The 14,297-nt window shown below is 46.6% G+C and overlaps 1 long non-coding RNA gene across 2 annotated transcripts; it reads right to left on the bottom strand.

Moving 5' to 3' along the window:
- Positions 1 to 4,178: 4,178 nt before the first annotated feature.
- On the bottom strand, positions 4,179 to 13,640 carry LOC307095627. 2 transcript variants are annotated; one of them, XR_013813205.1, is made up of 3 exons: positions 13,534 to 13,640; positions 12,954 to 13,221; positions 4,179 to 11,252 (listed from the first exon to the last, which is right to left on the bottom strand). It is a non-coding gene; the product is annotated as an uncharacterized lncRNA (long non-coding RNA). The 2 variants fall into 2 exon arrangements; XR_013813206.1 differs by having other exon boundaries at positions 13,116 to 13,221.
- Between the last annotated feature and the right edge of the window lie 657 nt (positions 13,641 to 14,297).

The following is a 14,297-nucleotide window of genomic DNA, read 5'->3' as shown; positions in this document are numbered from 1 at the left end:
CAGTTAAAGCCAACCATAGGCGAGTTGCCTCGCTGCATCTCCTGGCTGCTCTTAGCTGTGCTGGCTACAGGGAGGAAAGAGTAGCTCTTCTCATGGCTTTGGTTTTTGTTTTCTCCTCTAAGTGGAAGGAGAAAGGGCCCAAATAGACCCCCAAATACAAAATAATTAGTTTGTAGTTGCTCTCTCCTCCAGGTAGGAGGGGAAAGAGCCCCAGCATTTTTTGAGGGAGGGCTCTTTGAGCGGACAAAAATATTAAAAGTTTGCATTGCTCTCTATTTCAAGTCAAAGGAAAATAGCTAAATTGGTTCCCAGGGCTGGGGCAAGTCTTTAGGTAAACCGTAGAGGGGAGGGTTAAAAAAACAAAAAACAAACAAACAAAAAAAACAGCCTGACTGGCTGGCTGGCTGGCTGGTGTGATTCAGTGCAGGAGGCAGCCGATAGATGTTTCTCTCTCATCATTATTGTTTCTATCTCTCTCTCCCTCTCTGAAATTAATAAAAATTAAAACAAATTAAAAAAAAGAAAAAACATTCTAGCCTTTTCTTCAGCTTAGCAGCAGCCTCAGCTCAGGGACAGCCCCTCCTTATACTTTGCAGCTTGATCTGCTGGTTGCTGTAAAGTTAACCCTGTATGTGCTGCTTTTAAGACTAGGGGTTTGGCCCTAACTGGTTTGGCTCAGTGGATAGAGCGTCAGCCTGGGGACTGGAGGGTCCCAGGTTCGATTCCGGTTAAGGGCATGTACATTGGTTGCGGGCACATCCCCAGTAGGGGGTGTGCAGGAGGCAGCTGATTGATGTTTCTCTCTTATCAATGTTTCTAACACTCTATCCCTCTCTCTTCCTCTCTGTAAAAAATCAATAAAAAATATATTTTTTATAAAAAGACTAGGGTTTGAGGGGTTTTGTAAAAGGCTTTGTATTTTATGACTATCACACCTGAGTGTATAATCAAAATTGATGTAAAATTGTATACTCACCATTTCATCCATGCTAGACATAGATCATCCTGACAGGGAAAGCTGCAAAGGGAAAAAGTGTACAGGCATCAAAGCTCCCTTGCTTTTTGCTGCCTGTGCGCAGATTGCAATTTCAACTCTGGGAAAAGAACAAGACCTCACCACGAATTTTTTTTTATTATTTTTTATTTTTTTTTTGCCTGTTGGAGCCTCTGGAAAAAAGGGGATATAATGAAAAAAGAGTCAATCTTCAGGTAAAAAAAAATGGCACTTTGGGAGGTCTGAACCCAGTGAGCTAATGTGCAATTGTTGAAATGAAGTGGTTGGCAGTAGAAACTGCTGGTTTTCCAGCCACATATATTTTTGAGTGCATCTGTTTAGATGCTAAAATTGACAAGAAGGGCTTTTAGGAAAGCTTTTCTTATCACTTGGGCTGGGAATACAGCTGTCTGGCCCTTCCTGGTCTCAACTTTGCTGGTAGTGAGAAAAAAAAAAAAGCCACTGGCTTTTTAAAAAATTGTATTTTTTCAATTACATTTTACATTCAATATTATTTTGTACTAGGAGCCCAGCGAGCGATTCGAAATCACGCGGCTCCGCCCACCCTTGAGTCACCGGTCCGGCCCTGCCTCCCTCTCCAGCCCTTGAAGCAGCCACGGCCACTGCTGATCAGGTCCTCCCCCAGTGCAGACGCATGGAGGCCCCTGCCCCCAATGCTGCACTAGCAACCTCCTCCTGTTCGGGCGACCCGTTATGGTGTCCTGGTTAATTAGCATATTTCTCTATTTTATATATATATATATATATATATATATATATATATATATATATACTAGTGACCCAGTGCACAAAATTTGTGTACAGGGGAGGGGGGTGTCCCTCAGCCTGGCCTGCACCCTCTCCAATCTTGGACCCCAGAGGGATCGGGCCTAAACCTAAACTGGCAGTCGGACATCCCTCTCACAATTTGGGACTGCTGGCTCCTAACCGCTCACCTGCCTGCCTGCCTGATCACCCGTAACCAGTCTGCCTGCCGGCCTGATAGCTCCCAACTACCCCCCTGCTGGCCTGATCACCACTAACTGCCCCCCTGCTGGCCAACTCACCCCAACTGGCCTCCCCTCCGGCCTGCTTGCCCCCAACTGACCCCCCTGCAAGCCTGCTCACCCCCAAATGCCCCCCCGCCAGCCTGATTGCCCCCAACTGCCCCCCTGCCTGCCTGCTAGCCCCCAACTGCCCCCCCTGCCAGCCTGCTTGCCCCCAACTGCCCTCCCCTGCCGGCCTGATTGCCCCTAACCACTTCTGCCTTGGCCCTGCCACCATGGCTTTGTCCAGAAGGATGTCCGGAAGGTCTCCTGGAAGGTCTCCCGGTCTAATTAGCATATTACCCTTTTATTTTATTTTATTCTATTATTTTTTTAATATATTTTTATTGATTTCAGAGAGGAAGGGAGAGAGATAGAAACATCAATGATGAGAGGGAACCATCGATCGGCTGCCTCCCGCACACCCCCCACTGGGGATCAAGCCCGCAACTTGAGCATGTGCCCTTGACCGGAATCGAACCTGGGACCCTTCAGTCCACAGGCCGACTCTCCATCTGCAGAGCCAAACCAGCTAGGGCAGCATATTACCCTTTTATTAGTGTGTGTATATATATATATATATTAGTTTCAGGTGTAGTGGTTAGACAATCGCATACTTTACAAATTGGTCCCCCTGATATTTCAAGTACCCACCTGGCATTGTACACAGTTATTACAATATTATTGGCTTTTAAAAAATTCTGGATTCACAGATTCTAATTGCCAGGGCCTGACTCGAAGCTGAAACCTGACACTCTTCTGCAGCTGTTTTCAGCCTCACTGTGAGCTGTGCTCAACTGAAAGCGCATCTATCTCAAAGAACAGGACTCAGATTCTGGAATGGTTGCCTCCTTAAGACAGCCACCGCAGGGCCACGAACTACGAAAATATCACGGATGATGAGTGAATATGATATTTGACTATCATATCAATGCCTGCAGGAAAGGGCTTGTATAATTGAGCTGCTGACTGGCTTCATATTTCTGACACAGAGACTAATTGTGGTTACTGAATTGAAATCAGCAAGTTAACCAGAGGCTAACTTGTGGTTACTGTTGAAGGCTGCAAGCTAGGGAAGGACATCACAGGGAGTGTGACCACTTCACCTACTCCCCACAGGCCAGACTCCCCACCCTTTCTTGGAGATGGCTCACTGCTGTTGACTTGCTATGGTCAACTTTTCAGATTACTTGCAGTTTGTACCAATGAACTGATTGATAGCCCTGACTCTACTTCCTTCACCTCTCTCTTGCTAGACACACTTTTGCAAGACATTTGATTATTAAATGCAGCTGTCCCCAGCAAGGGATTCATTTTTTTCTAGGCTGCTTACTGGGGAAATGATTAGGACCAAAGGAGTGGGAGGTTATGTAAACCCATTTTGAAAAAAAAAAAAGGAAAGTTCAGGATTCTTCCTGACCAATTCTTGAACATGATGTGTCTTTCTGGTTACACTGTATAAAAATGTTTTGCTGGGAAAATGTTTCTTTTCTTCTTGCATACAACCCTTCCAGACAAAAAGTCTGGAGGATAATAAAATGGTTGGGAAATGTGAGGTTGTGATCACTGAGTGAGACACACCAATGTTGTAACCATGGAGAAATAATCCTATCTAATAAAAGAGTAATATGCAAATTGACTGTCACTCCAAGACACAAGATGGCCGCCCCCATATGGTCAAAGATGGCCACTACAAGATGGCCTGCAGGGGAGGGCAGTTGTGGGCAGTTAGGGGTGACCAGGCCAGCAGAGGAGGGCAGTTGGGGGTGACCAGGCCAGCACAGGAGGGCAGTTGGGGGAGACCAGGCCAGCAAGGGAGGGCAGTTGCGGGGGAACCAGGCCTGCAGGGGAGGGCAATTGGGGGGGGATCGGGCCTTCAGGGGAGAGCAGTTTGGGGGGGACCAGGCCTGCAGGGGAGGACAGTTGAGGGGGACCCAGGTCTGCAGGGGAGGCAGTTGGGGGGGGGAGGGACTAGGCCTGCAAGGGAGGACAGTTGGGGGAGACCCAGGCCTACAGGGAAGGGCAGTTGAGGGGGACCAGGCCAGCAGGGGAGGGCAGTTGAGGGGGACCAGGCCTGCAGGGGAGGACAGTTGGGGGGGAATAGGCTTGCAGGGGAGGACAGTTGGGGGGGACCCAGGCCTACAGGGAAGGGCAGTTGAGGGGGACCAGGCCAGCAGGGGAGGGCAGTTGAGGGGGACCAGGCCTGAAGGATACAGCAGTTGGGGGGGACCAGGCCTGCAGAGGAGGGCAGTTGTGGGCGATCAGGCCAGCAGAGAGGGCAGTTAGGGGTGACCGGGCCAGCAGAGGAGGGCAGTTCGGGGAGACCAGGCCTGCAGGGGAGGACAGTTAGGGGCAATTGGGCCAGCCAGGGAACAGTTAGGCATCAATCAGGCTGGCAGCGGAGTGGTTAGGGGGTAATCAGGTTGACAGGCAGAAGCGGTTAGGGGTAATCAGGCAGAGGCTGGTGAGCAATTGGGAGCCAGCAGTCCTGGATTGTGAGAGGGATGTCCAACCTCCCGTTTAGGCCTGATCCCACCAATCGGGCCTAAACAGGCGGTTGGACATACCTCAAGGGGTCCCAGATTAGAGAGGGTGCAGGCTGAGCTGAGGGACAACGCCCCCCCCTAACCTGTGCATGAATTTCATGCACTGGGCCTCTAGTCCTATATAATAAAAGCCTCTAATATGCTAAGTGTCTGGATGACCGGTCAGCCGTTCAACCAATAAAAGCGTAATATGCCAATGATATGCTAAGGCTGCTCAACCGCTCGCTATGATGTGCACTGACTAATAGGGGGCAGATGCTCTGACCAGTAGGTTAGCTTGCTGCTGGGGTCCGGCCAATCAGGACTGAGTGAGATGGGCCAGACATGCCCTGGAGTCCTCCCGCAGTCCCTCCCCAGCTGGCCAACCTCCCATGTGTCTCCCCCCAGCCCCAGTTGTGCACCAATGGGGTCCCTCAGCCTGGCCTGTGCCCTCTCGCAATCCGGGACCCCTCAGAGGATGTCGGAGAGCTGTTTTGGCCCGATCCTGCAGGCCAGGCTGAGGGACCCAGCTGGTGCACAAATCTGTGCACTGGGCCTCTAGTAATGATAATGATAATGATAATGATAATGATAATGATAATGATAATGATAATGATAATAATAATAAAGCCTGGGGATGTGCCAGGGAGTAGAGAAGGCATTAATGATCTTTGTTTTTCTGAACTGCTCCTGGAAGCTTTCCCCTTTTCCTGAAAAAAAAAAAAAAAAGAATGCCTCATGGTATTTCATTTCCAAGCTGCTGTGAGTATCTTGAATTCAAACTGACTGTAGATCACACCTGACAGGCAGGAGGGGTGGCACCACTCCCCGCACTTTCCATGCAGAGCACCTCCAGGTGTCCACACACATGTTAGGAATGATGGAAGCAAAGCTGAAGGAAATTGGATACTTTCAGGCAGTCCCTCTGAAACCAAGGACTACACGGTTATTTGGTTGGACTGGGTGGGAGGCTTCATAGTGAGAGGCGACACTGGGGGCCCTGTCAACCCATCCTGCCTGCCTAATGTCTGTCTTGCTCTGGGCACCCTAACAAATACTAGACTTCCTGTTTCCAGGGGTGCCATGTGTGCCCTCAGAGACTTCACTTCCTGTGTGTGTGCCTTGACTATCCCAACATTGCCTCAGCCTAATGGCTTTCCAGTCAGCTTCCACTTACTGACCAGAGTATACTGTGCCTGAATGGATGCCACGAGCCAGGTAAAAAAAAAGGGGGCTAATATAGAAATTTAAGGAGGAAGGTACCTGGCTTTCTAAGATAAATCTTTGTGGTTAATGGGATTTGTTTAAACTGGTAAAATCTAGGACCCCTGTAGGGTATAACTGAGGTTAAAACTGCAGGTAGGTCTCACCTGATGCAAGGGATCCGACTGATCATTGTGTTGTAAAAGTTGCCTTGGCCAAGGTCCAAGGGGTCAACTATCCAGAAATGGGTTACCAAAGCCTGCTATCCTTTGAAGGGTTGGCCCTTGGCTGGAAACTTGCATTTGGGAAGTGTTTCCACTATTCCTTAACTGGTAAGGATGGCTCCTTGTGCTCAGACTTTGTGCAAACAGTGTGGTTTATGCTTATCATCTGCTTTCATTCTAAGAGTCTGCAATTTTGGTACATGCTAGGCAGAGTGTCTAGTGACCAGCCCCCAACAAAAACCTTGGGCACTGAGTCTCTAATGGCTTCCTTGGGCGGAAACATCACACATGTGTTGCTGCATTTTTGTTGCTAGGAAACAGCCAGTTCTGCCTGACTCATTGTGGAAGGGAGACAACATAAGGAAGCCTGAGCATGGCATCCTTCAAACTCTGCCTGTGTCTTTTTCCATGGCTGATTCTGATGCATATCAGTTTGCTCTAATAAACCTTAGCTGTGAATACAAATGTCAGTGGCGCTGGGAATCAGCAAGACCAGGTTCTTGTCTCCTGGAGGAAAGATTTCAACACGAGAGACAGGGAAATTGCAGTAAGCAGCAAAGCTTTATTCAAGCGAAAGTACATCAAGCGAAGCTGGAGTGCCCCATTGGGTCTAAGTCCTGGCTTTTGACTTATTCTTGCCCCTCCCATGCTGTGTACTAATCTCCCTGTACCATTCAGCCTTTGGTGGCTGTTTTAGTTTTCTATTTACCCTTTCCCTTGTTTACTTAAGCATGGTTTTTTGGTCAGTTTGTCCTTTCTCTGCCCTGCTCATATCTACCTAACTACCTACTCTAACATTTCCCCCCTCAAGAGTTATGAGACCCAATTCATTGGGAGATCATGGACGTAGACAATCATCTGGCTACTTCCTGCTGACAAATGGGCGAAGTTGGGGATTGGGTCTCATTCTCTTGCTGTCTGTCAGGGCAGAGGGTAGGTTTCTCAGAATCAGAATCTTTGGCCAGCTTGGTCAAGGGGTTGAGTTGTCTCTGTGTATGTGTGTGTGTGTGTGGGCGCGGGTTGAAAACCCTGGCGAAGCATCATTTACAGGTGCAATAGTTGTAACCTGGAAGAGACAAATTTTACAAGTAGGTTAAACAAACAAGGACCAAACAGTGTTATCACTAATATGACGAGGAGAGAGATTAAAAGAACTCCAAAGAGAGACCATAACCAATATTTCCAGTTCCAAGTAAGTGAGGTCACCATACCGGGCAAAAGTTGGGTTTCTCTGAGGCCTTTTAACCAGGTTGCATGATTAGGAATTTCACGTACTCTTGTTTCTACTTTAGCGGAATTATTGATGTTGGTACAGCATGCAGTATTTTGAATAGCGCAAACTCCTCATTCTGCAACTAAGAGATAGTCTAGACAATAGGGCAATACGATTGTCTAAGATTTTATTGGCTAATGAATTGAGAGACTATTGTATTTCATGGAGGGCTTTTATGATTTTCCATTGTTAAAACTGAGGGTACATAAAAAAGTCCCTCTAGTTGGAACCATCCTGTTGACCCCTTGTTGTATTGTGTTGGGATGTCCATTGTATTTCTTCTTGGGTATATTTAGGGGTTGGTAGTTCTGTAGGTAAGGATGGAATTAGTGCTCCTAAGAATATATCTTCAGAGGTGGCGACTACCTTTGCAACTTTATCAGCGTATTTGTTTCCTTGTGTTATTTTATTTTGATGTCCCTTGCAGTGTATAACTGCTATTTCTTTAGGTAAATGAATTGCCTGTAATAATTTAAAATTTTGAGGCCTGTATTTAATAGGGGTATCCTTTGCTGTTATATATCCCCTTTCCTTCCAGATAGTATGATCATGAAGTATTAGAAAAGCATTCTTAGAGTCTGTATATATATTCAATTTTTTATCTTGCCCTAATTCTAGGGCCTTGGTGAGTGCTATTAATTCAGCTAGTGTGCAGAAGTTCCTGAAGGAAGAGATTTGGCCTATATAATTTGATGTAAAGAAACTATAACGTACGGCATGATGGATTCCATTTAGTACAAAGCTGCATCCGTCTGTGAATCAATTTTCCTCTGGATTATCTAAAGGCTGTTCTGTAGGGTCCTGTCTACTTGCATAAATTTGTTCCAAGGTTTCACAACAAGAATGTATAGGTTGGTCCTTTTCAGGGAGTGGCATTAAGGTGGCAGGATTTAGGGTGTTACATTTTTTTCTCTTTTAACCTGGGGATTTTCCAGTAACAGTACCTTGTATGTGAGTATTCTACTATCTGTGAGCCAATGAGGTCCTTTTAGGGCTAACAAGGGGCCTATTTGATAAGAGGCGTAAAGGACAAATTGTTGGCCTAAAGACATTTTAGAGGCTTCTACCAGTAATGCAGCGGCTACAACAACCCTAAAACAATGTGGCCATCCCTGTGCTACTGAATCGAAACCTTTGGATAGATAGCTTACCAGTCTTTTGATTGGTCCAAGGACCTATGACAGGCCTCCCAAGGCCATTCTTCTTTCCTCTGTTCCATACAATTGGAATGGCTTATCTAGTATTGGGAGTCAGAGGGCTGGGGCCTGGGTTAGGGCCTGTTTTAGTGTTTTAGTTGCCTAAAGGTCTGTCTTTGCTCTTGGTCCCAGGGCAGCGAGTCTGTCTGCCCCTCTTCTTAGGGCTGAGTATAGGGGCTTTGAAATTTCGCGATATCCTAAAATCCAGAGTCTACAGTATCTGGCTAATCTTAGTTGTTTCCAGGTGGTTGGGGTAGGTATTTGGGCAGCTGTTTGGATTTTCTTCCAGGAAAGACTACCTTTTCCCAGTGTCAAAATGAATACTACATAATTTACCTTTTATTTAAGTAATTAGGCTTTGGTCTTAGATACTTTGTATCCCCCGTCTGCCAGAAAATTTAAAGTCTTAATAGCATGCTGCATTCCTTTTTCCTTGGAGGGATAGTAAATGAGTAAATCATCTATATATTGTAGGAGCTTTCTGCCTCATTTCAAGAATTACTAGCAGGTTCCTGCGTAAATGAGGGCTATTCCTAAAGCCCTGGGGCAATACAGTCCAGGTTAGTAGTTGGCTTACATTGTCCTCCTTGGTCCATTCAAAGGCAAATAAGCATTGAGAGCAGGGGCTCAAAGGAATGCCAAAGAAAGCATCCTTGAGACGGAAAACCATGGGATCTGAGAAGGTATTTCTCCTAGGATAGTGCAAGGGTTGGGAACTATAGGGTGGATTGGGACAACAGCCTCATTTATAATCTGTAGATCGTGCACTAATCTATATTCTCCATTTTATTTTAGTTTTAACAAGGAGGGTGAGAGTATTTATTGCAGGGCAAATTAACAGAAATTAATAGCCCATGTTTCAGGAATTTATTAATTATTATTTGAAGTCTTTTTCTGGCCTCTGGCTTTATAGGGTATTGCTTCCTATGGAGAAAGTTTGTGGGATTTTTTTTTTTTAGTTTTAGTTTTATACGTATTGCTGTCTTAGCCCTTCCATCAGCCCAGACCTCGGGGTTAAACTGCCAAATTTATGGAATGATCTATAATTTCCTCAGTTTCACGGACCCGATCAGAGAAAACGATATTGGCTTGGTGTTGATTTTTTGTGCCCCTAGTTTACTGAGGGTGTTCGTCCCTGAAAGCAGGATAGGGCATTCTGACATCACCAAGAATGGATGGGAAAAGGTCCCAAAGGTAACACAGGGGAGGAATAAGTCTCCTGATAGAGGGTTTTCCACTAACCCCAATTACTTGGCAGGAGTCAGAAGGTAGAGGTCCAGAGAGATTATTTAGCATAGAGTAGGCAGCTCCCGTTTCTACTTTCCACATCTGGGGTGACCCTTGGCTCCATCCCATTCAAATGAATGTTCTTGTTGGGAACTGGCTCGAGTAGAGAGCCTCCTCAGTCAAGGGTCATGAGTGGTTCCGGCCCATGTCCCCTTCGGGACCCAGGACAGTCACAGACCCAATGACCAGGCTCCTTACACTTGGGACAAGGTGCTTTTGGCTTCAGTCCCAATGGCCAGGTTTCCCACAGCGTTTCCAACAGGCGCCTTAGGGTTTCCCCCTTTCTGAGAAGGCTGGGCCTGAGGGCAGAGAGGAGCTGAGCCTGCCTTTTGTCTTTGGCTTTTGTTTCTTTGTTCTTTTCTTCCTCCTCCATTTCTTTATTATAGTGAACTGAGGGTGCTGCCTTTGGGATCTCAGTCATCCGTGTCCCTGGACCTAAGGCTAGTTTTTGTCATTTGTACCGGATGTCTGGGGCCGCCTGAGTTAGGAAGTGATCTTTTACAATTAATTGTCCCTCAGGTGAGTTGGGATTTACGTTGGTATGTTTACGAAGGGTCTCTTTTAATCTTTCTAAAAAGGCAGAAGGGTTTTCTTGGGGCCCTTGGTCAGTGGCTGAAAGTTTATTATCATTTTAGTTGTGCTTTCAATTTTTTTCATTCTTTCTGTGAAGCAATGAAAAAAAATGATCTCTAAGAGCCCTGTCTCATTGGTTGTTATAGCTCCAAGGCGGTCTGGATTTGAGACTGCAACAGCTCCTCCAGAGTATATTTGAAGCTGAGTTAGGTGGGTGTCATCCCCAAATATTTGAGCTGCTTCAGTCACTTCAGCTCTCTGCTCTGGTACGACAGTTTGCCCCAGGATCCCTGCATAGCTTTCCACACCAAGTCAAAGGTTCAGGTTAGTTTAAGGAAGTTGTCATGTATTTTTTGGAATCATCTGAAATTGTCCCAAGGTCTGATTTTACCTGTCTGTAATCCTGAATGGAGAATGGGACCTGGACCCATGCAGGACCAGAGGGTCTGTTAACCTCTTGTAATGGCTATAGCTTAGGGGTTGTGGGTCCTCTGTGAAGGGTACAGGATCATTAGTAGGGTATTCAGGGACTATAGCCAAGGTCCCTAGTGCCAGTTGGAGTTTTGGGGTCTAGGGTGCCTATAGTTTTAGGCTGGGGCATCTGGCTAATAACTGCTATAGCATCTGGGTCTAATTTGCAAGAGCTGCAGTGCTTAGGATTGTCTGTGAGGGCCATAACGGCTTGTATGTATGGGGCCTCGGTCCATTTTCCTTGCTGGTGACAAAACAGGTCTCATTGACTAATAGTATTATAATTTATGCTTCCCTATGAGGCCAGACCTCTTGGTCATCTAATTTATACTGTGGCCAGGCTGTATTACAGAAGAAGATTAATCTTTTCTTTCTGAGGGTTTGGGGGGTCATATTTATCCTAATTCTTGATAATACAGCCCAGTGGTGAGTCCTGTGATATGGAGGTGGTGTTGACCATCTGGAAAATAGAAAAGAGAGGTCTGGGCAATGAGGCTGGAGAGGAGAGCGTGAACGGGCCAGAGTGTCCTATGACCTTGTTCAAATGAATAGGAAGTATGGACAGGCTCGGGCATCCCCTTTGCCAAGTTCTGTCTGTAGAGTATTTCTAGACCTCTTTAGAAATCCTCTTAAAGCCTTGGCCAAAGCTTCCCTAGTGACTCAACCTTTCCAGGTTCTGGATTTTCTGAGCCATATATTTTCATCTATCTTTTCGATCCCTTCCCCACCCCGGAGTGCCTCGGTCTCAAGCCATACTCTGGAAAGCTGGATAGCGTTCTTAGGAGTTGAAGTCCTGCTATCTCTTGAAGCATGAGTACCTTGTAGCGTCTTATGATCAGTCTGTGAAAAATATATATGTAATATGTGATCCACTCTAATAAGTCTCTTGAGTTTAGGTGTTTTCCTGATGAGGCTATCTCCGTGTCAATAGGGCGTAATATCGGACAAACCAAATGTTTCAGTAGACAGGGGAGCCCATTCTTGATAAAGAAGGCCCGTGGCATGCGTTCATCTTTCCAGTAGCTGCCCCGACAGAGACAGCAAAAGTGCTGGCGGCAATTAAGGTCTGAAATGTCTAAATATTTAATGAGGAGTATTCTTGAGTCCCAAGAGGAGCACAGTAGAGCTACAAGTTGACTGAAAAGGGAACCCTGCTCCCAATGAATATGAGCTTGCACGTGGGAGATGTCAGGCCTGACAGGATATAAGTAGCTGAATCGAAGTAAGCGAGAAAAATCCCGCAGGGGCTGATAATAAATGGAGCTCTGTAGACTCTTGAGGCAGCGGTGAAACAAAAAATAAATAAGAAAAGCGTTCATCACAGAATTCGGCCAGTGCTCTCTCCTTATGTGGTGTAACAAGCAAGGAAAATGAGGCACTCGATCCTTCGTCTGGGCAACTAGGCGCCTTAAGGAATAGTTGCGACCCGCCCTTCCGCATATACAGCAGGCACCTCGCCTGCACTTCAAACACAGCTGCGAGGAGAGGGAGGCAAACGAAAGGATCCCAGACGGGTAAATAAGACTCAGGAGGTAAAACGTGGACGTTTCTGAAAGGAGATGCGTGGGGGCAGTGGGTGGTGGTGTTGAAAATGTGACCACGCGTATCATTGTCTAGTTAGTAGATCTGCTGAGCCTGAGCCAAGTTCTCCGGGAGTGTGCTGCTTATAGGCAAGGTTTCCAGGGGCAGTGGCCGCCCCTGACGGCTTGGCTGTCCCTGCTCCTTCTGCGTGTCTAAGACAGCGGGAGGGAGGGGACCCCAAGTGCCAGCTGGCCAACCCTTACATACTCTTCCCGGATGAGTCCAATTTTAATTCCAGGTGGTATGGACTTCCCTGAAGAAATGCCTGCTCAAGCTCAGAGACCGGGCCTCACCAATTATTAGGAGCCGGTTCAAGTGCAAAAGCAAACGCAAGCCTTAGCGGGTTTGGCTCCCTTGGTGGAGCCTGGGCCTGCAGACTTAAAGGGTCCTCCTTTCCACTCTCTAAAAATCAATGAAAAAATACCCTGGGGTGAGGCTTAACAACAACAACAAAAGCGAAAGGAAGAAAGTCTCTCTCTCCAAATTAATTGCCTGGGGCTCGGGTCAGTGTTGAGATGTTATCAGCCTTTGTCTAGCGGGTGGGTGGGAGGGTTTTCTGCCCCAGGGTGAGCACTCTTACCTTCCACAGGAGCCTTCAAGTGGCATCCGCCCTTGCGGCATTTAACTGGGTGACCGGTGCCCAGGAGAGTGAGGCTTAGAGAGAGAGAGAGAGAGGATGGGAGAGGGGGAGAGAGGGAACGCAAAGCCTCTAGCCCAAGGGAGGGCGAGGCTAGATGCTTACCGTCTGCGGGCTTTCTTGAATCGGCTCCGGGCTGGCGTTCAGTCCAAACTGTCAGCGGCGCTGGGGCTCAGCGGGACCAGGTTCTTGTCTCCCGGAGGAAAGATTTCTACGCGAGAGGTGGGGAAATTGCAGAGAGCATCAACGCTTTATTCAAGCACATCCGGGGGTCTAAATCCTGGCCTTTGTTTTATTCTTGCCCCTCCCACGCTTTGTGCTAATGTCCCTGCACCATTCGTCCTTTAGCTGGTAGGCTCCCTAGAATTTCGGGGGTCTGCTTATCTGGGGGGCTTCTTAGAATTTCGTGTGTCTGCAGGTGTCCTTTGGGTGCTAGGAGTCCTTTCTACTGCATTTCTTTGCCCTGTCTTTGTCTAATGTTGATGGCTGTTTTAGTTTTCTATTCTCCCTTTCCCTTGTTTACCTAAGCACGGGTTGTTTTTTTTTTGGTCAGTTTGTCCTTTAGCTCCTCTGCTCACATCTTCCTAACTACCTACTCTCACACAAATATATGCTCAATCACTCCTAGTGAGTCACCGGATGTGAGGTAGTCTTGGGCACCCCTAACACAGTGGTATAAACTAAATGAATAATTATGAGATATTCTAATTTATTATCCCCAGTTAGCTTCAAGAACCTGTATTTTTGATGTGGAAGAAAGGAAATACAGATATAATCTACAATAAGTTGACTAAAAAATAACCTATATTCCTGAATTTAAATTGCAAGTAGTACAATCTCATAAGGTAGTTTATTTTTTATAAAAAGAGTGTGTACTATGCCGCTATAAAAAAGAAGGAATTCTTACCATTTGCAACAGCGTGGATGGAACTGGAGAGCATTATGCTAGGTGAAATAAGCCAGTGGGAGAAAGATAAATATCACATGATCTCACTCATATGTGGCATATGATGATCAACATAATTTGATGAACAAGAACAGATCCAGAGACAAATGGCAGGGGAGGTGAGGAGGTTAGAGAGCAACCAAAGGACTTGTATGCATGCATAGTAGCATAACCAATGGACACAGACACTGGGGCGGTGGGGGCTTGCCCGGGCTGGGAAGGGATTGGGGAGGGGGGTCAATTGGGGAAAAAGGAGACATATGTAAAGCTTTAGACAATAAAAAATAATAAAAAAATAAAAAAGAATGTGTGTGTGTGTGTGTGTGTGTTTCTGAAGAGGC

Source organism: Cnephaeus nilssonii (assembly GCF_951640355.1).
Source record: "Cnephaeus nilssonii genome assembly, chromosome: X".
NCBI lineage: Eukaryota > Metazoa > Chordata > Mammalia > Chiroptera > Vespertilionidae > Cnephaeus > Cnephaeus nilssonii.
Note: the sequence above shows the minus strand (reverse complement) of the source record. Positions and strands in the feature narration are given on the sequence as shown.